Source organism: Aquarana catesbeiana, linkage group LG02 (genome assembly GCF_042186555.1).
Source record: "Aquarana catesbeiana isolate 2022-GZ linkage group LG02, ASM4218655v1, whole genome shotgun sequence".
In the NCBI taxonomy this organism is placed as follows: domain Eukaryota; kingdom Metazoa; phylum Chordata; class Amphibia; order Anura; family Ranidae; genus Aquarana; species Aquarana catesbeiana.
This window is the reverse complement of record NC_133325.1, coordinates 209,223,605-209,251,519: the sequence shown is the minus strand read 5'-3', so window position 1 is coordinate 209,251,519 and position 27,915 is coordinate 209,223,605.

Genomic DNA, 27,915 nt, shown 5'->3' with positions numbered 1-27,915 from the left:
CTGTAGCAATGGCACAAACGTGCCATTGCTTCAGTACACATGTGCCGATGACGTTGGCACATGCTGATACAGGGGATATCTCCTAAACCATGCAGGCTTATAGGCTTACCTGTAGCAAAAAGTGGTCTGTAAGGGTTTACAACCACTTTTATACTAGATTAATGCAAATTCTGCATTCTTTGTTTAGCCGCTTGCCAATCCAGCCGCCATCGTTATACGGCAGCAGGTCGACACCTGTGGAAATCGCCGTAGCTGTAGGAATGTGCCCGCAGGTCGAGCAGACTCAATGTCCGCCAGCGACCCACGATCGTGATATACAGAGGCCGAATGGGGATCTGCTATTGTAAACAAGGCAGATCCCCATTCTGACAGAAGACATGACAGATATCAGCTGTTCCCAGTGATTGGGAACAGTGATCTCTGTCATGTCCCTGCCAGCCCACCCCCCCTACAGTTAGAACACACTGAGGGAACACATTTAACACCTTGATCGCCCCCTACTGTTAACTCCTTCCCCACCAGTGTCAATTTTACATTGACCAGTGCATTTTTATAGCACTGATCAATGTAATAATGTCACTGGTCCCCAAAAAGTGTCATTTGGGGTCAGATTTGTCTCCTGCAATGTCGCAGATCGCTGCCATTACCAGCAAAAACAATTAAAAAAAATACATCCCTAAATCTATCTCATAATTTGTAGACGTGATTCGTTTTGCACAAACCAGTCAATATACACCTATTGCAATTTTTTTTACCAAAAATATGTAGAAGAATATATATCGGCCTAAACTGATGAGTACATGTTTTTTTTTTTTTTTGGATATACAGTATATTGTAGCAAAAAGTAAAAAAAGTTTTTGTTTTTTTTTTCAAAATTGTCGCTCTTTGTTTGTTTATAGTACAAAAAAATAAAAAACGCAAAGGTAATCAAATACCACCAAAAGAAAGCTCTATTTGTGGGGAAAAATAGGACGTCAATTTTGTTTGGGTACAATGTCGCATGACTGCGCAATTGTCAGTTAAAGCAATGCACTGCTGTTTCACAAAAAAATGGCCTGGTCATTAAGGGGGCAAATCCTTCCAAGGCTGAAGTGGTTAAAGGGGTTGTAAACCCTTGTGTTTTTTCCCCTTAATGCATCCTATGCAATTCATATAAAAAAATGGCCTGGGGTCCCCCCAAAATACATACCAGACCCTTATCTGAGCATGCAGCCTGGCAGGCCAGGAAAGGGGGGGGGACGAGCGAGCAACCTCCCCTCCTAAACCATACCAGGCCACTTGCTCTCAACATGGGGAGGGTGCTTTGGGGTGCCCCCAAAACACCTTGTCCCCATGTTTATGGGGACAAGGGCCTCTTCCTGACAACCTTGGGCTATGGTTGTCAGGATCTGCGGGCAGGGGGCTTATTAGAATCTGGAATTCTGATTCTGGAATTCTGGAATCTGGAAGCCCCCCCAGATCCTGGCCCCCTTTATGAATGGGTAGGGGGTATCCCCTACCCGCCCCGGCGGTGCGCATTGCAGCGATCATTGTTGTGGCATGTCAATCTGACACACCGCAACGCCAATCTAGGTAAAGAGTCTCTGGCGGAGACTCTTTACCACATGATCAGCCATGTCCAATCACGGCTGATCACATTGTAAACAGGAAGAGCCATTTATGGGCTTTTCCTCACTCACGTCTGACAGGCGCGAGTAGAGGAGAGCTGATCAGCTGCTCTTCTGATGGGGGGGTCTGATTGTTTATCAGCACGAACCCCCCCTTGGATAACCACCCAGGACCACCAGGGATGGCACCAGGACCACCAGGGATGGCCACCACTTATGATCACCAGGTATGGCATCCCTGGTAGCCATGGGTGGCAATGAGTGCTCACACATGATGCCAGTCAGTGCCCACTAGCAATACCTGCCAGTGCCTCCTAATCAGTGATGCCAATCAGTGCCATCTATCAGTGTCAATCAGTGCCACTCATCAGTGTCCATCAGTGTCATCTATCAGTGCCCATCAGTACCGCCTATCAGTGCCCATCAGTGCCACCCATAAGTACCCTTCAGTGTAGCCTTTTCAGTGCCCATCTGTGCCACCTATGAGTGCCCATCTGGGCCACCTATGAGTGCCCATCTGGGCCGCCTATGAGTGCCCATTAGTGCTGCATATCAGTGCCACCTATCAATGTCCATCAGTGCCGCCTATCAGTGCCCATTAGTGCCACCTCATTGGTGCCACCTCATTCGTGCTCATCAGTGATACCTTATCAGTGCCCGGCAGTGCAGCCTCATCAGTGCCCATCAGTGAAGGAGAAAACATACTTATTTACAAAATTTTATAACAGAAACAAAGAAAAACGTTTTTTTTTCAAAATTTTCTGTCTTTTTTTATTTGTTTAGCAAAAATATATACCCATTCACATGGGGGGTGGGATCTGGGGGGGCCCCTTGTTAAAGGGGGCTTCCATATTCTGATATGCCTCCCGCCTGCAGACCCGACAACCACAGCCCAGTGTTGTCGAGAACAGGCCCTTGTCCCCATCAACATGGTGACAAGGTGCTTTGGGGTGGGGGGGCCCAGAGCCCCCTTCCCCAAAGCATCCACCCCCCATGTTGAGGGCATGTGGCCTGGTATGGTTCAGGAGGGGGCACTCACTCATTCCCCTCCTTTCCTGACCTGCTAGGCTGCATGCTCAGATAAGGGTCTGGTATGGATCTTGGGGGACACCCCACGATGTTCTTTTTATTTTGGTGTGGAGTTCCCCTTAAAATCCAGGTCTGGTATGGACTGGAGGGACCCCACACTATTTTTTCTGTAGTTTTTTTCAATAACCGGGTGCCGACAATTTCAAGCGCAAGTCAATCTGAATGTGATTTGACTTTTTTTTTTTCTTTAGAAATGTAATTTTTGCTGCAGCATGTTCTATACATGCTACAGATGCACCATTTTACAAGTAGACTAAGGGGGTCCCACAGGCACTATATTTAAAGGATTTTTTTGTTTTTATTGTTGCACTTTAAGCATCATTAAAATCATTGCTACTGAAAAACGATTGTTTTTAAACAATGTTGTGCATTGCTACATGTTCCCAGGGCAGTACTGAGACTCTCATAGACTTCAATGGGGTTTGCCATTCTGGTAAGAACTTTTCACCTGTTTGGGAGTTCTGTTGTGGACCAAACAAGGGGGGGCTCACTCACCCCCCCTTTTTCTGACCTGCCAGGCTGCATGTTTGAATAAGGTTCTGGTATGGATTTTCGGGGGCCCCATGTTGTTTTTAAAAAAATGTTTCCGTGGGGTTCCCCTTGAATCCATACAGATTGGTATGGTCTGGGGGGGGGGGACTCCAGTCCATACCAATCCTACTACTTGCTACTTGCAACAAGAGTTTTTGACATGTTTATCATAGAGAGAAAAATACTGCCCTACACTGTGCACACATGTGCTTGAACAGTAGAAACCACAGGAAGAATTTCCCCTGCTGGGGGAATTCATTATATATGACATAAAATAGACTGAAGGAGTTAATCTTTCTGTTGGTGGTATTTGATCACTTCTGCGGTTTTTATATTTTGCGCTATAAGCAAAAAAAGAGCGACAATTTAGAAAAAAAAGCAATACTTTTTACTTTTTGCTATAATAAATATCCCCAAAAAATATATAAAAAACTCATTTCTTTCTCAGTTTAGGCAGATATGTATTTTTCTACATATTTTTGGTAAAAAAATGCAATAAGCATATATTGATTGGTTTGCGCAAAAGCTATAGCATCTATAAAATAGGGGATAGATTTATGGCATTTTTATTCTTAATTTTTTTATTAGTAATGACGGTTTTTATCGTGACTGCGACATTATGTCGGACTGCTTGATTTCTTTAAGGCTGGGTTCACACTATTGTGAACTGGATGCATTCACATCCATGCCACATCAGTGCTCATTTGTGCCACATCATTGCTCATCCATGCTACATCACTGCTCATCTGTGTCTCATCAATGCCTCATAAGTGCTCATCAGTGCTCATCTGTGCCACATCAGTGCTCCTCCATGCCTCACCCATTCCACATCAGTGTTCATGTGTGCCTAATTCATGCCTCATCAGTGTTCATCCATGCCTCATCCGTGCCCATCTATGCCACATCAGTGCTCATCTGTGCCTCATCCATGCCACATCAGTACTCATCCATGCCACATCAGTGCTCATCCATGTCTCATCAGTGCTCATCCATGCCTCATCCGTGCCCATCCATGCCACATCTGTGCTCATTAAGGTTGCCACCTTTTCTTTAAGCCAAACCCAAACATTTTGCCAGAGCACTGCATTTTTTTTTATAGTATACATTATAGTAATGTAAAATATATGGGACACCTTTGGGTGCCCAAGGACAGTAGTAATGTGGCGCGTGTAGTGGGGAACATTGGGTGTGGCCGAATTGACAGTAGGAGGGCTTAACAGGGCATGGCTAAATAAAACAAAAGCATTCCTTTAACCATAAAATATGCTTTGATTGCTGTGCCACAAGTAAAAGTCTCACAGACTCAGCACAGTGATTTTTGCATTTCTTCATGCGCAAAAGCTAGTCATCCTGGCACACATGATCAGGCCGGCTGATGTAAGCTGAGCATGCGCAGCTTAGCCTACATTCCATGGATTGCTGTGAGCAAGCAGGTAGGTGTATTTTATTGTAGAAGAGAATTTCTCTTCTGCAATAAAAAGCCTGCCTGCTTGCAGCATGTAATGACCGAACTTTAGTTCCACTTTAAAGGCCCGTACACACGATCGGACTTTTTGACAACAAACATGCAAATTAGCTGTTTTGGAGCAACATCCGACCATGTGTACGCTCCATCAGACTTTTTCTGTTTCCATCTGACTTTTGTTGGCTCTGCGAACAGACAAACTTTCCGACAACAAAAGTCCAATGGAGCAAAGTCTGATCGTGTGTACACAAAAGCATCGGACTTTTGTACAAACTACAGTACGCGGCCGCGAGAATGTTTCCACCGCGAACCCATCGCGCTGGTTCTTGGCGACAGGGTACTGTACATCTCGCGCTGGCTGCAGTAGGAAAAACACATTTTTCCTATTGCGGTGCGTGCAAGAGGGAATTCCCCTCTGGGAGAATACCAGCCCCTTAGGTCTGGTATGGATTTTAAGGGGAACCCCCTACGCTGAAAAAAAGGCGTGGGTGTCCCCCCAAAATCCATACCAGACCCTTATCCGAGCACGCAGCCTGGCCAGTCAGGAAAGGGGGTGGGGAAGAGTGAGCGCCCCCCCTCCTGAGCCATACCAGGCCGCATGCCCTCAACATGGGGGGTGGGTGCTTTGGGGGAGGGGGCACCCTGCGGCCCCCCACCCCAAAGCACATTGTCCCCATGTTGATGAGGACAAGGGCCTCTTCCCGACAACCCTGGCCGTTGGTTGTCGGGGTCTGCAGGCGGGGGGCTTATCGGAATCCGGCCCCCCACCCAATGTGAATGAGTATGGGGTACATGGTACCCCTACCCATTCACCTAGGGAAAAAAGTGTCAATAAAAAAACACACTACACGTTTTAAAAGTAATTTATTAGGCAGCTCCAGGGGTCTTCTTCCGACTTCGGGGGTCTTGTGCCGACTTTGGGGTCTCTCAGGCCTCTTCTTCCGCGGAGGAGCCAGCAGAAGATCCAGACACCGGGAAAAGATGCTGGTGAGACCCCCGGATTCGGAAGAAGACCCCCGAAGTTGGAAGAAGACCCCCGGAGTTGGAAGAAGACCCCGGAGTCGGAAGACTCCCGGGGCTGCCTAATAAATTACTTTAAAAACCTGTGTACTGTGTTTTTTTCTTGACACTTTTTTCCCTAGGCAAATGGGTAGGGGTACTCATTCACATAGGGCGGGGGGCCAGGATCTGAGGGCCACCTTGTTAAAGGGGGCTCCTGGATTCCAATAAGCCCCCCGCCCACAGACCCCGACAACCAATGGCCAGGGTTGTCGGGAAGAGGCCCTTGTCCTCATCAACATGGGGACAAGGTGCTTTGGGGTGGGGGGGCCGCAGGGTGCCCCCTCCTCCAAAGCACCCACCCCCCCATGTTGAGGGCATGTGGCCTGGTACGGCTCAGGAGGGGGGCGCTCGCTCGTCCCCATCCCCTTTCGTGACCGGCTGGGCTGCATGCTCAGATAAGGGTCTGGTATGGATTTTGGGGGATCCCCACGCTGTTTTTTCAGCATAGGGGGTTCCCCTTAAAGTGGAGGTCCACTGAAAAAAAAATATTAAAAGCCAGCAGCTACAAATACTGCAGCTGCTGACTTTTAATATATGGACACTTAACTGTCCAGGGAGCCCGGGATGTTGGCAGCCGAAGCCGATCTGTCCTTCGGCTCTCTGCTGCTGCCACCTCCATCCTCGGTAAGGGAATAAGGAAGTGAAGCCGTGCGGCTTCACTTCCTGGCTCCCTACTGCACATGCGCGAGTCACACTGCGCGTCATCTCAGGTCCCTGCTGTGTTCTGTGTCTCACAGAATACAGCAGGGGAGGACGGGGTAGGCGCCGGAAGTGGCATAGGTCACCGCAAGCGCCGCGGTGAGCTATGCCAGGAAGTGGGAGCAAATACCTGTATTAGACAGGTATCTCCTCCCTCCTCCCCCCTGAAAGGTGCCAAATGTGACACCAGAGGAGGGGAGGAATCCAAAAAGTGGAAGTTCCATTTTTGGGTGGAACTCCACTTTAAAATCGATACCAGATCTAAGGGCCTGGTATGCCCCTGGAGGGGAACCCATGCCGTTTTTTTATTTAAAATTTGGCGTGGAGTTCCCCCTCATGATTCATACCAAACACAGTGCCTGGCATTGGCGGGGATCCAAGTCATATCCCCGCACCAGTGTGAACCCGGCTCGCAAGGTGTCAATCTCGCCAATAAAAGTGGCGAGATTGACACAATATCAGACAACAATACAGAAGTTGACCAAAGGGTGGTAGTAAAGAGCTGAAAAACCATGTGATTTGGTGAAAGTTGGCTGGAAAAGTCCTGTCATCTGTATGCAAGACAAACTTCTGGCCAACGCCCTTTGTACAAAAATCCAAGGGAAAGTTTGTACAAAGTCTTATCGTGTGTGTATGGGGCTTAAGATGCACAAAGTTTGGGACAAACTATGATTAAAAAAACACAATGCACCATATACTTTTCTGCACCCCAAAAGCTAATTTGCATTTGTAAGAGAAGGGGGGTGGGGGAGAGTCACCATAACATGACATTTAAGCTGAAAGTCTGCTTTAATATTAAACAAGCTTTATTGAAAGTAGTGCAAATTCACAAAGCCTGATTGTAGGAACAGACCCTCTCCTACTCCTTCAATGTGTTTCTCCCCAACAGGGGCTTAGGGTGGCCATACACTACACAATCTCATTGTACAAATACGAAGGCCCTTATACTATATAATTCTTGGCAGAACAAAAGCTGATTGTACAGGAAGATTGTGTAGTGTATGGTCACTTTAAGTCCTGTCCTGTGAGATGAAACACTTGCATTACAGTTTGTTAGCCATTGCAGTCGGTTTGCACCCACAGTAAGCCCAGTGATTGTTGTCAGAGTAAAATATGTCATACATATGCCATCAGTAACTAAAAAAAACTTCATTGCCATTACTCAAGTAAATCTCATTGTTGGAGTCAGTTCATCCTCTCCCTACAGTCTTCCATTCCCAAGCTGACCACATTGATGGGGACTAGGAGGCTGTAGCACTATGGAGTCTGCATGCAGAAGGGTGGACTGTAATATATGTTGCATTGAGTTCTACATCTATGCATACACCATAGCAATACAGATCCCCAGCCATTTATATGCAGCCACCCCTCCTCCCACCCTTCATATTAGGCATTTGCATAACCACACATGGAAACAGACCTGCTGAACTTCCATGCAGACTCTGGTCATTCTCTGCTACACACGGGGGAGGGGACATGGCTGAGCTGAGTCCCTCTTTCTTCAGTGAGTACAGCCACCAGGAAGAAGGAGGAGTGCTCAGGGGACCTCTAGCAGCGGTGATCAGAAACACAGAGCAGCTCCATGGACTCCAGAAATCGTTTGCCATTTACGGGCTGCCAATGGGACCGTGGAGAGGAAGCACATTCCTGGTGCTGCCCCAGCTCCATGTAGAATAATGTGTCTGTGTTTCTGATAGGTTACAAACCGGACAGATGACCAGACAAGTGACAACTCTAGTGCTCATCTATGCCACATCAGTGCTTATCCGTACCTCATCTGTGCAACATTAGTGCTCATCCATGCCTTATCCATGCCTCATCAGTGCCCATCCATGTCTCATCCATGCCACATCAGTGCTTATCCACGCCACATCAGTGCTCATCCGTGCCTCATCCATGTCACATCAGTGCTCATTCATGCCTCATCCATGCTACATCAGTGCTCATCTGTGCCTCATCCATGTCACATCAGTGCTCATTTGTGCCTCATCCATGTCACATCAGGGCTCATCCGTGGCTCATCCATGCCAAAACAGTGCTCATTCATGCCACATCCATGCTCATCTGTGCCTCGTCCATGCTTCATCAGTGCTCATCCATGCCTCATCAGTGCTCACTGCTCATCAGTGCCTCATCAATGCCTTATCAGTGATCATCCAAGCCTTATCTATGCCTCATCCATGCCACATCAGTGCTTATCCGTGCCACATCCATGCCACATTAGTGCTCATCCATGCCACATTAGTGCTCTTCCATGCCATATCCATGCCACATTAGTGCTCTTCCATGCCACATCCATGCAACATTAGTGCTTATCTGTACCACATCCATGCCACATCAGTGCAGAATTTTAGCATGCATAAAAAAGGGGATATATTCCAGAGATAAAACTATAACCCTGCAACTTTATAAAACTCTGGTTAGGCCACATCTGTAGTATTCCATCCAGTTCTGGTCACCAGTCCTCAGAAGGGATGTGCTGGAGCTGGAGAGAGTCCAAAGAAGGGCAGCAAAATTAACCACTTGCCAACCAGTTATATTGCGGCAGGGTAGATCTATCATGCAAATCGCACACCCATACGGCGCTTTGTGTAATAGATACAGCGGATGCCCACACGGCGCTGGAGGCATGCGCACCTATGGCGTGCCATCAGAGCTAATGCTGATCATCATAGCAACTGGTTAGACCTCTTACCATGGGTGGAGTTTGCTCACAATAGTGCCTTGAAATCTGCTTCCCGATTGTTCCCATTTATGGCGTTTCCAACCTTCCGTTTTGCCTCACTCATTTGTTCCGCAGAGTATTCATGCGTTAGAGGAGCATCTCCATGGTCTTCGTTCCACTTGGGCACAAGTCCAGGAGGCCATGCGACATGCTAATGATAGGTACAGGCTCCATGCTGACTGCATATGCCTGCTTGCACCTTCCTACCAGGTTGGGGACAGGGTCTGGCTGTCATTCCTTCCTGCACAAATCAGAACACGCCAAACCCTTCTTGAAGTGGTGTTCTGCCAAAAAAAAAATTTAAAGCCACTGCCAATTGCGGGTAATGGTACCCAGCAGTGTAGCCTTATGGCTTCACGCCAGGAACCCTACTGCACATGCGTGAGGCCCCGCTCCTCTCTCCTACTGGATTGGCGACAAGGAGAGGAGGAGGGAGGAGGAGGGAGCCCCGCACTGATGTCACGGGCCACGGCCCGGACTCCCAGAAGTGGGAACAGAATGACCCCTCAGACTCTGATGTCATATAGCACTCTCTGCCTTTTTCCCCATTTCATCCGTCAACACTCTGCTGGTAACACACATATCCAGGGGCGTAACTACCACCATAGCGACCCATGCGGGCGCTATGGGGCCCGCAGCCGAGTGGGGCCCAGTGAGGATAGGAGCACCGCCGGCACAGTCTCCCAGCCAGGGGAAGAGAGAGGAAAGGAAGAGGCGAGCTGTCCGTATCAGCAGAGAGCTAAATTGCCCGATGTAAGAGCTTTCATTAGAACTTCCAGTGTTCCCGGGACTCACGTCACATAGCTCCACCTTTTGGCCCAGTGCCTTTGATAGACAGAATGCTGATCCAATGCGGGACATGTGACGTCATCAAAGGCGTCGGGCCAAGAGGTGGGGCTATGTGATGATGAGCCCCGGGAAGACAGGAAATTCAAATGAAAGCTATTACAGCGGGCAATCCCACTCTCTGCTGATCCGGGTGGCTTGCCTCTTCCTCTGCATAGGTGAGGCTGTATGGGGCACAGGCAGACCAGGCTGTATTGGGCACAGGTCATGCTGTATGGGGCACAGGTCATGCTGTATTGGGCACAGGTCACGCTGTATTGGGCACAGGTCATGCTGCATTGGGCACAGGTCACGCTGTATGTGGCACAGGTCATGCTGCATTGACACTAGGGCAGCTGTGGGGGGGGATGTTTGCAGGGGGGCCCCATACAACATTTTGCTATGGGGCCCTGCTATTTCTAGTTACGCCCCTGCACATATCTTAGCACCAAGTACTTAGAATTTCAGCATGATAGATTAAACCTACACGCGTGTTTACCTGCTAGTTCTAACTTTCATTTGAACTATGTTTAGATTTAACTACAGGTTCCGCATTGTTATCTCATACTTCGTTATTCTTAATAGCCATTGTCTATATGAAATGATAACCTCTGTACCCATACCTTATGAACTATGTATACAGATAATCCAACGTACATACATACCATATTTTGTAAATATACCGTGAGATTCTCTTTGCTAAACTTTGTACATCTTTGTAAATCTGAATAACGATTTAAAGTTAAAAAAAAACAAAAACTTGAGACTGGGGAGGAGGTTCTCCTTCCATCAGGACAACAACCCTAAACATACAGTCAGAGCTACAATTGAATGATTTAGATCAAAGCATATTCATGTGTTAGAATGGAAGTCCAGACCTAAATCCAATTGAGAATCTGTGGCAAGACTTGAAAATTGCTGTTCACAGACTCTTTCCATCCAATCTGACAGAGCTTGAGCTATTTTGCAAAGAAGAATGCACAACAATATCACTCTATAGATGTGCAAAGCTGGTAGAGACATACCCAAAAAGACTTGCAGCTGTAATTGCAGTGAAAGGTGGATCTACAAAGTATTGATTCAGGGGGGTTGAACACAAATGCACGCCACACTTTTCACGTATTTATTTGTAAAAAAAAATTGAAAACCATATATCATTTTCCTTCCAGTATACAATTATGTGCCACTTAGTGTTGGTCTATCACATAAAATCCGAATAAAAAATCATTTTACGTTTTTGGTTGTAACGTGACAAAATGTGAAAAATGTCAAGAGGTATGAATACATTTTTAAGGCATTGTATATATTTTCTGGGTGGAGAATTGGAAAGCAGACTATTTAACTTAACAGCAGCTAAATCTAGAGGAATGGTCTTTAAGCCAAGAAGTGTTTCAGCAGATATGTCACAAGTGGTGGGGCTCTGGATGTGGCTCTGCTTGCTGTTAGGTTCCACAACAAACTTGACAGATTTGTAGCCAGAACAAGAGATCTTTCATTTCAGCAGCAGGCCCTTACATGGGTCAGAATCTCTTTGTACACTGTTTATCTTACTAGAGGAGTAGCGAAGGGGTCAAGCAGCCTGTAGCTCTCTAATTTTGTTAAATAGATCAGGCAGGTCATTATTCATACTTATAACCACAATACCAAGGCTCAGCTTCTCTGGTCTGTAATGCTGCTACCTGGTCCTTGGTACATAATTTTACAAAATGATTAGGCAACCCTGTGTATTGTGATGTGTTTTATTAAAAAAAAATACAAGTAGGTATAAAATCCTTTTTTTTTTTTAATGGGTGATCTTTTCCTCAGGAAATTCTATATGTTTGACCATTGCACTGATCTAATGGTTCCATAATTTCTAAGTTCCTGGCCATAGGAAGGTTTGACAGTATGACATTCATGTGTTAACTTAGTCCCTTACTGCGCCGCACCCTGGCCCTTTAAAACAATCTAAATGCTGGGAGGAGGAGGTGCGCTTTCAGATCTTGTGATTGGCTGTCACAGCGGTCACATGGTCAGAAGCTTTCAAAGCATTGGGAGCTGCCAATGACATTTTAGTTTCTGTGCTGGGATCACCCAATGAGCAGGCTCTGAGCACAGAAAAGTCATTCCCAATGGACACATATAGGTGGCCCTTCGGTATTAAAGCCTAGTCACCCAGCAGCCCAGAAGCCACATACCATGCGTGTGTATATATATATATATATATATATATATATATATATATATATATATGGGTATGGTTGCCAGGAACAAATTAACATACTTGTTCTGACTCATAAAATGCTGAAGAAGGTTATGAGGGCAAGGTTTCCTCAAAACTTTCCATATGTAAAGAAATATATAAAAGAACATGTGGCACTCACAAAGAGAAGATGAAGACTGACAAAACATACCACTGCAGTCTAGAAACAGGATTTCACGTAATCATATATTATGCAGAGGTACAGTAAATCTCAGTCCTCACATGGTAATGTATTCTTAAAACCATCCAAAGATGGTAGAATCCGGGCGCACTCACAGCATACTAGTATTTGCACTTACAAAGGATAAAAACAATTAAAAGTTATCCAGCTGGATAATTGCTGTTAACCTTTGGAAGAGCTGTAAATAAAGAAACAAATGTAATGTGAGTGTTTCTGGATTCTAACTTCTTTGTATGGTTTGCCTGGAAAATTTTACTTGCACATGCAGAGACTGTATAAATAACCTTCAGATTATTGCCTTCAATTTCAGTCACAGACCAGACACGATTGAAGTGATATTAAAATCTAGTTTTTTTAGTTGTTGTGTAAAAATAACAAACATGTTATACTTACCTGCTCTGTGCAGTTGCTTTACACAGAGCAGCCCAGATCCTCCTCTTCTTGGGTCCATCGCTGACACTCCTGTCCCCTCCCTCCTGTGAAGTACCCCCACAGCAAGCAGCTTGTTATGGGGCACCAGACCCAAGCTGCTGCTCTGTGTCTGTGCCCCATCCCCTCTCTCTTTTCATTGGCTCACTGACGTTGATTGACTCTCACTGCTGTGTCTTAGCCATCAAGGAAGGGAGGGAGGGAGGGAGAGTCCCGGACAACCAAGGCTCTCATGTAACATCACTGGATTGAGATGGGGCTCAGGTAAGTATTAGGTGGGCTTAGGGGGGCTGCTGCACACAAAGGTTTTTTTATCTTAATGCATAGAACCACTTTAACCTATTCACAGATAATGTACTACTGCTCATGCTAACTAACCCAGCTACTTTTCCATGTCCACAATATAATTCAACTAGTCTAGCACTGTCTCATTTTCCACATTAACTAAACTAACTCTTACATTCTAAATTTAGGATTAGAACATAAAACTCAACAGACTTTGCAATTTTTCCTCCACATAGAGTGACAATGAGATCTTCTAATTAGGGATCACAGTGATCACCTCTAGCTCCCATCTGTTTAGATGTAACAAAACAGTAAGTCCTTCCTGGATAACCTCCAAAAGGATCTTGCAAATCTAGCAAAATTTTAGCTCTCCTTGTCAGGCAGGTTGGCAAATTTTAAAATGCTGATCCTTTCAAATATTCTGTGCTTTATTCACACACTTTCTACATCAATTCTCCCTTTATATCTTGTTACATTCATTTCTCTAGTTGCCTGCATGCAACAACTAAAATACCTACCTGATTAAACATAGAACTACTGAATATTTGGACTACACTGACGACCATAACTACAATTAAGTGATATTAAGTGATAATTGAATCCAGCACTGAATCCAGCCCTCCAATAAAAAGCTTTTGTGTGACGGGGAACGTCTGGCAAGATGGACATCTGAGCAGCATGCTCCTCACGCCCTCCACGTAACCTCGACCAGGGCAGCACTGCCTGCACTCCTCCATCACTACCACTATCCTCCACAGTCTCCTGAAGCCTCCACCGATGCCCAGCTGCAAGAGAGACCACCTGCTGCCCCATAAACTCATAGATTTCTTCCCACCGATGATCCGGCGGCCACACCAAAATGGCGGTTGTTTCCAATGTCCTCGTCCCACCTCTGGACCCCTAGCAGTGGATTCTCCAGGCTCCAGCGATGCAACCACAGGAAGAAATGGTGATCTCCCTGCATCTTGCCTGAATACCTCCAAAGTCCAGTAAAAACAAAATCTCACAGACAGGTCTCAGAAGAAGCTGAAAATGACATGCTTATTGAGGTAAGCACAGAGTCTGATTGTAACACTACTGTCTCTTTACCAGATCCAATCACCTCGTTCCCTACTAGTGGGCAACCTGTCTCAGATACTATGATGAAGGACAAGCTCCTGTCACTCAACCTTGCAAAAGGACATGATGTCTTGTATACAACAAACCAAACTCGAGCTGTAGGATCTGGGTGAATAGGTGGATCATGTTGAGCCCTCTATGTGTAACTTTACTAACAATTATAACACCCTTATGGATGCTCATACTGCCCAATCCGAGGATATTTCCTGGATTAAAGAAGCTGGCAGATCTTAAGGATAGATCCAGGTGAGACAATTTAAAAATCAGAACAAGCCTCACAACTTCCCCATTTTGCAGGTGAGTTATACCTAGCGGTACTCCTGTCCCTTACTTCCACTGACCTAACCATTGAGAGAATTCATTGCATACCCAAACCGTCTTTCTTGCCAAAAGAGGTCCCCAGGGATGTCATCCTATGAATACACTTTTTTCAAGTGAAAGAGCAACTCTTAGCTGCCTTCAGATGTCCGGATACCCTACCTGAACAAGCGATGAAAGTTCAGCTACTCCCAGATCTCTCTCAATTCACTCTACAAAGGCACAAGAACCTCATATAAATCACTAAAGTGTTGAGAAATCGCAATATACCATACAACTAGAAGTACCTGGCAAAGCTGGAGATTACGCATCATGGATCTATCTCCTCCTACGGAATTATCCCCGTCTGAGCACAGACCTCAACAAGTGTTTAAATCAAGTATGGACTGGTCCAAGTGGAATGGGAAATTCCTAACTTGAATTTCCCTTTGACCCCACATATGTGTGGCATTGTTTTTTGCCCAAGACCCTCCATGACTGGAGGCCTCACCTTTTTTTACACTATTTTGTTTTCTTTGTTGTTTTTTTAGAATTTCCTGTTGGAACTGTTTTCTCCTCTAAAATACATCAACCAGTTCTAGGGAACTTTATCCATACTGAAGAACTATATGATGTCTGGAGGTGCCTCCACAGAAAAGAAAGAGACTACACCTTCTTTTCTTCCAGATTTCATTCCTACTCCAGGATTGACTACTTTCTTGTTGACAAACGATTATTACATCATGCTTCTTCCTCCTCCATGACATTACATGGTCTAACCACGCAGCAGTCTCACTAACTTTGGAACAGAAAGACGCCTGTCTCTCAATGTTTGTTTGACAATGCAATAAATCAATCATCTCATTATTTCAATACTAACAATACCCCTAATGTAGGCATTTTTCCCTTATGCAATGGCCACAAGGCGTATATACGCAGGATTATCCTGCAAATGAGCACCAGATCAAAACAGCAGCATTACAGTAAACTGGCAGCCCTCTTGAAATCCATGATCTGGAAACTAAAAAACAACACCAAAACACAATCTCTATTTAAGGCGCCTAAAACTGCATTACTACACTAACAACAACAAATTCTTTGTGAATAGGCTAAAGTCACGAGCTTCTAAATCTAGAGTACCATTTATCTACCACCCATTCACGAAACAAAAGCTAAGCAACCCTCAGCAAAAAGCTGGCACATTTGCTGACTAATACAAAGCTCTGTATAATTTAAAAGAGGACTCTGACTCCTCGACCCAATGTTGACGATATCAACAATTTAATTTTTTTGAAACAGATAAAGCTCCCAACTTTGTCCCCTGCCCAACTAGAGGCTTTAAATGCTCCATATATGGATGGAGAAATAGCTTGATTAAAATGTGGCCCACCGGCAATTCTCCAGGACCGGATGGTCTCACAAATGAATATTATCAGTGCTTGCAGAAACGTTACCCCTGTATATAATGCAGCTCTTCTCGGAAGTAGCTAATAAAGCATGCTTTCCTGCTTAGATGTTGTCAGCCAATATTGTCACCCTGCCTAAACCTGGCAAGGAACCTACCACTCCTGCAAACTTTAGACCTATCTCATTGTTGAACACCAATGTGAAGGTTTAGGCCAAATTTCTAGCCAAACGTCTTATAGATGTCCTCCCAACCTTGATTAAGCCTGACCAAACTGGCTTCACCAAATGGAGACAAGCATCATCTGATGTGACTAGGCGTATCCTAAACATATAAAAGGAAATGTACTTCTGCACTACTAATATAAAGTAAGTGCTATATATTAAATCTAATGCCGCGTACACACGGTCGGACTTTTCGTCTACAAAAGTCCAACGGACGCTGACGGACTAAAGCTGGCTGGTAATCCGATCGTGTGTGGGCTTCTCCGGACTTTCAACGGACTTTTTTAGCCTCAAATCCGACGGACTTTAGATTTGAAACATGCTTCAAATCTTTACGTCGTAAGTACGACGGACCCCGAAATCCGCTCGTCTGTGTGCTAGTCCGACGGACAAAAACCCATGCTAGGGCAGCTATTGGCTACTGGCTATGAACTTCCTTATTTTAGTCCGGTGTACGTCATCACGTACGAATCCGTCGGACTTTTGTGTGGTCGTGTGTAGGCAAGTCCGTTCGTAAGAAAGTCTGCCGCAAGTCCGCCGAAGGTACGTCGGAAGTCTGTCGGACAGGCTGTCGGACTTTTGTAGACGAAAAGTCCGACCGTGTGTACGCGGCATAAGAGGTTGTTGCTTAACACCAACTGTTAATAGAAGACCAGAGTAAAATAAAAATATGTGAAGCACTACCTTTTTTCCCCAAAAAAATACTATGTAGTGTGGATACAAAATAAAAATAAAGTGGTGACCCCTAGTGGGAGTATTGCATATGACATCAAAAAATATATTAAATATGTCACAACGAAAGTGGTATGTGCAACTAGTGACCTTCAGTGGGTATAAAAATCACAACACATATATCACAATAAAATTGATATGTATGGCCAGTGACCTCTCTAGTTAACTCACAAAAGGTCCACACTGCTCACAGGTGAGCAGGCTCCAAAAGCATGATCTTCTTTGATAAAGCACAATTTGTGTGCGAAACATGTAAGCCATTCCTCCCTTGCTTGCACGGGTAGTGCTCTTCATGTTCTTCATGGTTTTATGCGAACAAAGGCATTTGGATCTCAGTTTGGTGTGCAGCCATCCGAGATTTCTTTTCAAACTCACTGGGATAATAACACCTCCTGATCCGGCCCTAGCACAACTAAATTTAGGCATCGAGAACTTTCCCACTCAATGCCGTAATGTTGTACTTCAAGTAGTACTAGCGGCCAAGTCACTAATCACCAAAATGTGGCGTAAGAATATAGCACTTAACATATCAGAATTCATAGCTATAGTCAACCTTCACTACACATATGAAAGAATGTTTGCTATTAGAGCCAATGCTATAACAAAGTTTGACAAGGCATGGAACTATTGGGATTATGTCCCACCTACTAGACCATAACTGATATATACCAATGGTTGTTGTCATATGACTGTTATTCATTGTTTTGTTTGGCTTATTGTTATAAGTTTGAACCTTCCTTGGTATCTTCCTCACTACCGTTCCCTTTTTTCCTAGGACAATCTAGTGGTTTTACTTTAATGGACAATAGTAACAACGACTGTCAGATCAAGATACGGTGTAATATACAGTAAAATTAGAGCAGCAGTGATAGAGACACTAGTACTCAGTATGTATTGGATGGGGGATCATAAGTTCATATATATAAAAGTAGTATTCCAAAAATATAGTTAGTGATGAGGTGGTTAGGGAGCCTGCTGTCCTCAGAGAGCTGGCTCTGTATGCAGGAGGATAAAGGGGAGAGAACAAAGGAAGCGCCACCTAAGTGCAGTAATAAAACTGATATTTAATGGCACAATGTACAAGACACACTCACAAGTGTAGAAAAGGTCATCTGTATATGCTGTCCTGGAGTCTCCTTGGGTCCGGGGGCGTATTCACCCCTGGACAGTATATACAGATGAGCCTTAACTTTTTCTACCTCTTGTGAGTGTTTCTTGTATATTGTGCCATTAAATATCAGTTTTATTACTGCACATAGGTGGCGCTTCCTTTGTTTTCTACCTTTTTACTTTAATGAGTCAGCTGTAATACTTCCCTATCCATGAGGTTGATTGCCTGTACTTTCATAAGAGAATTGATCTCTTGCTTTTTCTTACACATTGTTTGTACATGATTGTCCTTATTGAAATGTAATAAAAATTGCATTGTTGAAAAAGCTGCTGTGTGACATTGGAAGGATTTTGGAACTTGAGACTGATCTGTATGCAATTATAACAGTTAACTCCTGGACATCAGCACTGACTCCCCGACTATTGCAGGCTCTGTCCTGGCCTGGAAATACTATTTTTGAAAACCTTGTGCCTCATTTCTCCATCCAGGCATGTCAATTTACTGGTGTTGCATGGGTAAGAGATCTGCACACTGATTCTGGGCTCAAATCATTCTCTTCACTATCTTTTGACCATGGCCTACCAGACCAGGGGAGCTTTCACTATATAGAAATTGCCCACTTTACCCAACATACTGTACAGCTAGACCACACAATCTACCAAACAGCGAAGTAATATCTCATTTCCTCTATGCCTCTAACTAAAGGAATCATAAAATTCTATAACTCACAACACAATAAATTATTTTTTACACAATTCACTCTCATTCTAAAGAGGGAAAGAGACGCTGAAACTACCTACACACCTTACCAGTGTCTCTGAGCTCTCCAGGCCAAGTACACTTTTCCACACCGTGTTGACCTCTGGGAACTCTCACAATTATTACAATGCTACTTGGATTCATACCCCAGAAATCTCTGGATGAATGTATTATAACATTGGGGGTCCTTCTGAGCAGTATAGTTGAGGCATAATGCAGGAGCTCCGTATTTTAACCTTATTGTATTGATTTTTTCTGTGTGTTTTTACTGTTTGTGTATTTTGAAATACATTTTGATGTTTTTTAAACTACTGGTTTTAAGTCTATGGAGTACCTTAAAGTCCATTCATTTTCAGCAATTTTGTTTTGATCATTTAGATTATGTTTGGTCAATTCCAGTATTGACAAAAACAACATCGATTGAAATTCTGTAAATCATTAACTATTGTACAAATGTTTATCATCATTGAAGCTTTGGTAAGGAATTAAATAATTAAAAAGTGTTCAGCCCTTAAAAAAAAAAACATTAGTATGTGTTTATTAAAATCAGAATTGATTTATTCCACAATTATAAAATTCTTTTAAGTTCAAATCATCACGAAGTGCCTCATCCTGCATGTTTTATTGTTTCCTAAGCCACAAGTGTGATTCTAATGCATGTATTTTTTTTTCTGTGTTAGTTTTTCTATAATCTTTTAATTTCCTTTTAGTTTTAAGCACCCTGGCACTCTTGTCAAATTTCAAATCTTGTTTTTAAATAATATGTAAGAAGTTATAATGCAATAATTCAAAATGATGCTAGATGTTTTTCTCACATCAAAATACCAATTTAATCTCAGTGCTCTCTATCTCAGTGTTGGTGTCAGTGCTCTCTATCTCATTGCTGGTGTCAGTGTTCCCTTATCTCAGTGCTGGTGTCAGTGCTCTCTATCTCAGTGCTGGTGTCGGTACTCTCTATCTCGGTGCTGGTGTCAGCGAGGGAGGTAGCAGCGGAGAAGCCAATCAGCTGGCAGTGCCAGCACAGGATGCGGAGCACCCGGCCCACTATGGCAGAGGATCAGCCCTACCAGTTCAAATCATCACGAAGTGCCTCATCCTGCATGTTTTATTGTTTCCTAAGCCACAAGTGTGATTCTAATGCATGTATTTTTTTTTCTGTGTTAGTTTTTCTATAATCTTTTAATTTCCTTTTAGTTTTAAGCACCCTGGCACTCTTGTCAAATTTCAAATCTTGTTTTTAAATAATATGTAAGAAGTTATAATGCAATAATTCAAAATGATGCTAGATGTTTTTCTCACATCAAAATACCAATTTAATCTCAATACTTTGAATGTGTTTGTAACTGAGAATCAAGCCACTCAACCAGGGGCGTAACTAGAAATCACAGGGCCCCATAGCAAAATGTTGTATCCCCCCCCCCTGCAACCCCCCCCAAAAAAAATGAACTAATGCCATTGAATAACAGATTACCACACTCACATATATTAAGAGCTTTAAAGTGCTGGTGTCAGTGTTCCCTTATCTCAGTGCTGGTGTCAGTGCTCTCTTATCTCAGTGCTGGTGTTAGTATTCCCTTATCTCAGTGCTGGTGTCAGTGCTCTCTTATCTCAGTGCTGGTGTCAGTGCTTTCTTATCTCAGTGCTGGTGTCAGTGCTCTCTTATTTCAGTGCTGGTGTCAGTGCTCTCTTATCACAGTGTTGGTGTCAGTGCTCTCTTATCTCAGTGCTGGTGTCAGTGCTCTCTTATCTCAGTGCTGGTGTCAGTGCTCTCTATCTCGGTAGCTGGTGTCAGTACTCTCTATCTCAGTGCTGGTGTCAGTGCTCTCTATCTCGGTGCTGGTGTCAGTGCTCTCTATCCTGGTGCTGGTGTCAGTGCTCTCTATCCTGGTGCTGGATTCAGTGCTCTCTATCCTGGTACTGGTGTCAGTGCTCTCTATCTCAGTGCTGATGTCAGTGCTCTCTATCTCGGTGCTGGTGTCAGTGCTCTCTATCTCGGTGCTGGTGTCGGTGTTCCCTTATCTCAGTGCTGGTGTCAGTGCTCTCTATCTCAGTGCTGGTGTCAGTGCTCTCTATCTCAGTGCTGGTGTCAGTGTTCTCTATCTCAGTGCTGGTGTCAGTGCTCTCTATCTCAGTGTTGGTGTCAGTGCTCTCTATCTCGGTGCTGGTGTCGGTGTTCCCTTATCTCAGTGCTGGTGTCAGTGCTCTCTATCTCAGTGCTGGTGTCAGTGCTCTCTATCTCAGTGCTGGTGTCAGTGTTCTCTATCTCAGTGCTGGTGTCAGTGCTCTCTATCTCAGTGTTGGTGTCAGTGCTCTCTATCTCATTGCTGGTGTCAGTGTTCCCTTATCTCAGTGCTGGTGTCAGTGCTCTCTATCTCAGTGCTGGTGTCGGTACTCTCTATCTCGGTGCTGGTGTCAGCGAGGGAGGTAGCAGCGGAGAAGCCAATCAGCTGGCAGTGCCAGCACAGGATGCGGAGCACCCGGCCCACTATGGCAGAGGATCAGCCCTGGACTGGGACCTCCCAACTCCCCCCAGTGAAGCCCTGCATAGGCAGGGGTAAGGGCAGGGTGGAGGGAGGGGTCAGGGGCTGTCAATCACAGGTGGACACACTAGGACACTGGCACAGGACTGAGCTGTCCTTACTGTTAGTGACACATGATCAGGAAGAATGGAGGGGGGATGGGGCAGGGGTGGATATAAAGACCAGTTTCTGGCTGTGGCTGAGGGATGCTGCAGGAACATGGATGGGGGGGTGGCTCTCTCTCATAAAAAAAATAAAAAATGTTGTTGGACGCTGGCTGCAGAAAAGGTTGTGGCATGGTGGTAGCTTTGCCTCTCCCTGCAGCTGGAGCCCCTGATTCCCCCCCACACACTGATTGACAGCCCCAGAGAGGGGCAGCCCAGATACCTCTTCTCTCCTACCTTCCCCTCCAAACAGTGCTTGTGATGCCTCCTCCGCGGTGCCTTCCTTTTCCTCTCCTCATCAGCCAGATGCCTCCTCTGGGGTGTGTGGAAACCGCCGCTCCGCTGAGCACTCCAGTGGTGGGGGGGTGACAGCTGGGGGGGCAATCTGTGTCTCCCGAGCAGAGGGAATTGTGCTCACTGCTCAGGCTGCTGGAATCTCCTCCCCTTCTCCTCCCTAAGAGAACACAGCACTGGCTCCGCCTCCTCCCCAAGACAGCCACGCTCCGACCCCTCTCTCCACTGCTTGGCCATGCTTGAAGCTCACAAGCAACCCACTGCTGGCCGGACTTTAATGCCGCGCCAGTGGCGACATTTTTCAGCAGAGGCAGCTCTTCAATTGGCCTAATTGCCGAATTAGAGAGCCACCTCTGCCGGGCCCTACACGGCTGCGGGCCCCCGATAGTTCTGCCACTGCACTCAACTTAACCTTTTATTAAGGGACTCGATCCCCACTTCCTTCTGGGGGAGTGAACCCCTTATGAGCTTTAAATAAATAGGAAATCAGATGCATTATTTATGCCGCTTGAAAATCCGACGATGCTCTTTGGATCTTGCGCCTGTTTATGCATCTTAGCAGTGAAAAAGTCTCACACATGTGGTATCCCAATTATGGGGAGGAGTAGAAGAATGTGCTTTGGAGTGTAATGCCCCGTACACAAGGTCGGATTTTCCGACGGAAAATGTGTGATAGGACCTTGTTGTCAGAAATTCCGACCGTGTGTAGGCTCCATCACACATTTTCCATCAGATTTTCTGACACACAAAGTTTGAGAGCAGGATATAAAATTTTCCGACAACAAAATCCGTTGTCGGAAATTCCGATTGTGTGTACACAAATCCGACGGACAAAGTGCCACGCATGCTCAGAATAAATAAAGAGATGAAAGCTATTGGCCACTGCCCCGTTTATAGTCCCGATGTACGTGTTTTACGTCACTGCGTTCAGAATGATCGGATTTTACGACAACTTTCTGTGACCGTGTGTATGCAAGACAAGTTTGAGCCAACATCCGTCTGAAAAAATCCTAGGATTTTGTTGTCGGAATTTCCGAACAAAGTCCGACCGTGTGTACGGGGCATAATTGTACGTAAAATGCTGTGTAAGAAATAACTTGTTAAACTTTGTAAAATAAAATATTTTTTTTTACTTTCTTGGTGTGTAAAAGAAATGTGGCAAACAATTACAACCTTAAAAAACTCACTATGCCTCTTACTACCCTGGACTGTCTGCTTTCCAAAAATGTGTCATTTTGGGGGTTTTCATACTGTCCTGGCATTTAGGCCTCAGCAAATGAGGAAATGAGAAAGGCAGTCAGTATATCAGGGTTGATACATTTTCATATACTGTATTGTATATAAACCATGGTTTGTAGATGCTATAACATTCACACTAAATAATATACACTGATTTGTTTTTTTTTTTGTTTTTTTTTACCAATAAAATGTAGCAGAATGCATTTGGTCTAAATTTATGAAGAAATATTAATTATATGCAATGTTTATAATAGAAACTAAGAAAAAAGTTTTTTTTTCAAAAGTTTCAGTTTTCTTTCCTTTTAATAGTAAAAAAAAAAAAAAAACAGTGTTGCTTAAATAAATAAAAAAATATTTAAAATTAATTTGGGTACAGTGTTGCATGACTGAATAATTTCCTTTTAAATTATGACAGTGTTGAAAACTGGCATAAACAGGAAGGGAGTTGTCAGTCTTCAAGTGGTTAATAAGGCTTAATGCAGAACTTCAATAAAAATGTTTTTTTCCCGATGCAGTGGATAAACCGCTTATTTTTGTCTAAGGGATTACAGCTCAGAGATATACTTACTTAATCCACCTATCCTCCCAGTGCAAGATTGATCCCTGGTGCTCCTGCCCCCTGTGGTATAGCGGTCTTGTGCGATGACTGTTCCTGATGTTATTCCACCTATAGACTGGCTCTGAACATGAGGACAGCAGGAACAGTCCACCACTGGATGTGGGGATCAGGGTTCACGGGAGGAAGGGTGGATCAGGAGTTATTCATTGAGTTCTTCAAAGTGAAACATTAAAAATACAAATTCATGCTTGGGGTATACAAAAAGCATGCTTTGAGTAACATGCATGTGAAGTGGCACACCTGGGATGTACTAAAGAAAAAGCAATATTTTAGAAAGAAAAAAAACATTTGCCACTAAGCAACACTTCACTGCAGGATTCTTTTTTAACTATATGGAGACCTCTCCCCCCAACAATGCCTACCAGACCCTTTTCCTCAAAGAGTGCCTGGTATGAATTTTAACCACTTGCCTGCTGGGCACTTACTGCATACCCCCTTCCTAAGCCAGGCCAATTTTCAGCTTTCAGCACTCTCACATTTTGAATGACAATTACTCAGTCATGCAACACTGTACCCATATGAACTTTTTTTTTTTTTTCACACAAATAGAGCTTTATTTTGGTGGTATTTAATCACCAGTTTATTTGTTTGCGCTATAAATGAAAAAAGACCGAAAATTTTGTAAAAAAATGCATTTTCCTTTTCAGTTATAACATTTTGCAAATTTTCATTTTTCTTTAGAAGGATTGGCCAAAAGTTATCCTGCTACATATCTTTGGTAAAAATAACCCAAATAAGTATATATTATTTTATCTTTGTATACTTGCAACTACACCCCAAAACACATTCTGCTACTCCTCCTGAATATGGTGATATCATGTTTGTGAGACCTTTATACAGCCTGGCCACATAGAGAGGCCCAACATCCAAGAAGCACCTCCAGGCATTCTAGGAGCATAAATTGCACATATCATTTCCTGACAACCTATCACACTTTTGAAGGCCCTGGAGCACCAAGACAATGAAAACACCCACAAAATGAACCCATCTTGGAAAGCAAACATCCCAATATATATTCTATGAGACATTATGAGTTTTTTGAACATGTCATTATTTCCACAAGTTTTTGGAAAATGTGGAAAGAAAATGAAAATGCATTTTTTTTACACAAACTTGTCTATTTATAAGATATTTCTAACACATAGCATGTGCATACCATAAATTACACCCCAAAATATGTTATGCTACTCCTCTTGAGTATGGCGATACCACATATGTGAGACTTTTAGACAACCTGGCCCTATACAGAGGCCCAACATTCAGAGGGCATCATCGGGTGCTCTAGGGACATAAAATTACAAATCAATTTCTTGATTACCTATTGCACTTTTGTGAGGCACTGTAGGGTAATGATAAGCACTGTAGTGGCCCTGGTGTGGCATGGATGAGCTCTGATGTGGCACGGATGAGCACTGATGCGGCATGGATTAACACGAATGAGGCATGGATGTGGTATGAATGACCAGGGATGTTGCACAGATGAGGCCAAATAAGGCATGCATGGGACACAGAAGAGCACTGATGTGGCACGGATGAGGCATGGATGTGGCATGGATGAGGCATGGATGAGGCACATATGGGCATGAATGAGGCACAGATGGGAATGAAATGGCATGGATGAGGCATTAATGAGGCACGGATAAGGCATGGATAAGGCAGAGATGGGCATGGATGAGGCAGAGATGGGTATAAATGAGACACAAATGAGGCACAGATGGGCATGAATGAAGCAGGAATGAGGCATGAATGAGGCACAGATGGGCATAATTGAGGCACATGTGGGCATGAATGAGGCACAGATGGGCATGAGTGAGGCACTTATGAGTGAGATTCCTATAAAAACATATTTTATCTATAGAAAGGTGCCGAATTGGTTAAAAATATGTACCGAATTGGTTAAAAATATTGTAGATCTTCTGAATGCCCGTAATCTGTGTATACATATACAGTATATATGAGCACTGATGTGGCATGGATGAGGCATGGATGTTGCATGGATGAGGCATGGAAGAGCACTGACATGGCTTTTATGGGCATGGATGTGACTGGCTCTCTGTGGAATTGCACAGGAGCCCTGTGCATCTTTTGGTCCATTTCAGGTCCAAATTCAGCCCAAAATTCAGGCTAAAATCAGACCTGAAATGGTGAATGCATCGGACTCGTCCTGTGAGCCACTACATGCATCTAGTGTAGGGATGAGCAGAACACCCCCCCACACTTCGGTTCGCAGCAGAACATGCGAACAGTCAAAAAATTTGTGCGAACACCGTTAAAGTCTATGGGGCACGAACGTAAAAAATTAAAAGTGCTAATTTTAAAGGCTTATATGCAAGTTATTGTGAGTGAGAGGTGTGCAAGTTATTGACATAAAAAGTGTTCGGGGACTCGGGTCCTGCCCCAGGGGACATGTACCAATGCAAAAAAAAAGTTTTAAAAACAGCTGTTTTTTCGGGAGCAGTGATTTTACTAATATTTAAAGTGAAACAATAAAAATGAAATATTCCTTTAAATATTGTGCCTAGGGGGTATCCTTAGTATGCCTGTAAAGTAGTTCATCTTTCCAATAACAGTGCCACAGCAAAATGACATTTCTAAATGAAAAAATGTAAATTAAAACTGCTCGCAGCTGTAATGTATTATTTGATCCCGGCAATATAGATAAAAATACCAAAAATACAAAAAAGCTGGCATGGATTTCCCTCCCAAAATCCATACCAGGCCCTTCAGGCCTGGTATGGATTTTTTTTTAAAAATGGAATGGGGGTCCTACAGGCCACCAGGCATTATATACTATCAACAGCACTATATATACTATATGGCCTGCCCTATATACTCTGCAGACAAAACTGAGCCTTAGGTGTTGGTGGTACCAGAACACTGTAAGCCCTCACAGTTACTCTCATTGGGCACAGGAACGGGCCCTGCATTGAAATATTATATCAAAAATTGTAATTACATGTCCATGTTAAACAGGGGAAGAAAAATTGGGCCTTGGGTTGTTGTGGTGGTGCCACAACACTGTATCCCCTCACAGATAATCTTGTTGGGCGCAGGAACGGGCCCTGCATTGAAATAATATATCAAAAATTTTAATTACATGCCCCTTTTAAACAGGGGCAGAAAAATTGGGCCTTGGGTGGTGGTGCCACAACACTGTAACTCCTCATAGATACTTTTGTTGGGTGCAGTAACGGGCCCAACTGTGAAATATTGGATCAAAAATTGTAATTACATGCCCCTGTTAAACAGGGGCAGAAAAATTGGACCTTGGGTGGTGGTGACCTAAACCAAAAATATTGTTAGAAGCAAGCATCATCAAGATCGAAGAGGTGCTTGATAGCTGCCAATCCAAGACTGATTTATTTTTATGAATGTGAGCCTATCAACAGAGTCTGTGGACAGGCACACTCTTTTATCCATTACAAACCCTCCAGCAGCAATGAATGTGCATTCAGAAAGCACGCTGGATGCAGGACAGGCCAGTAGCTCAATTGCATATTGAGCAAGTTCTGGCCAGTGGTCCATCCTCAAGACCCAGTAACCCAGTGGATGCTCTGTTGGAAAGGTTTTCAAGTCTGCTCTTGCCCCTAGATATTCCTGCACCATATAATGCAGATGCCGGCGATGGTTGCTTGAACCAATCAGACCTTGGCGCTGAGGACAGAAAAATTGTTTAAAGACATCGGTCAGTCAGCCACCTTCTCCACCGCTCTTCCTCCGACTAAACAAAGCCTCAGCAACACGTTGTCCAGCACCAGGAAATGGTAACCTCCCAGGGTCTGGAAATGCATGGCGCAAACCTTTCTTCAAGGCATCCTGAAGATGTTTCATCCTCTGCTCCCTCTACGAAGGCAGGATGAGTTCTGCAAGCTTACCCTTGTAACATGGATCAAGAAGGGTTGCCAGCCAGTAATGATCGCTCTCCTTGATACCACAAATCCTAGGGTCCTTTCACAGACTTTTCAGAATCAGGGAGGCCATGCAGCATAAGTTTGAAGAGGCATTCGAATTTTGAGTCCTCTGGGTCACTAAGGATCACATTATCTGTAACAACCCCCCCAACCACGTACAACTCCTTGGGTTTCTGAGGACTGAAAACCATCCCTTGAAGACTGCTGCTGAGTGTTATCCTCCACGTCCATGCTGACACAATACTCCTTCTCCTCTTCTTCCTGTGTGTTTGTCAGGCCAGCAGGAAAGCTATCTGGATAAAGGGGGCCTTGAGAGGCCTTCCTCCTGCTGTTCTGCCTCAAGTGCCCTGTCCATGATTCCATGAAGTGTGTGCTCCAGCAG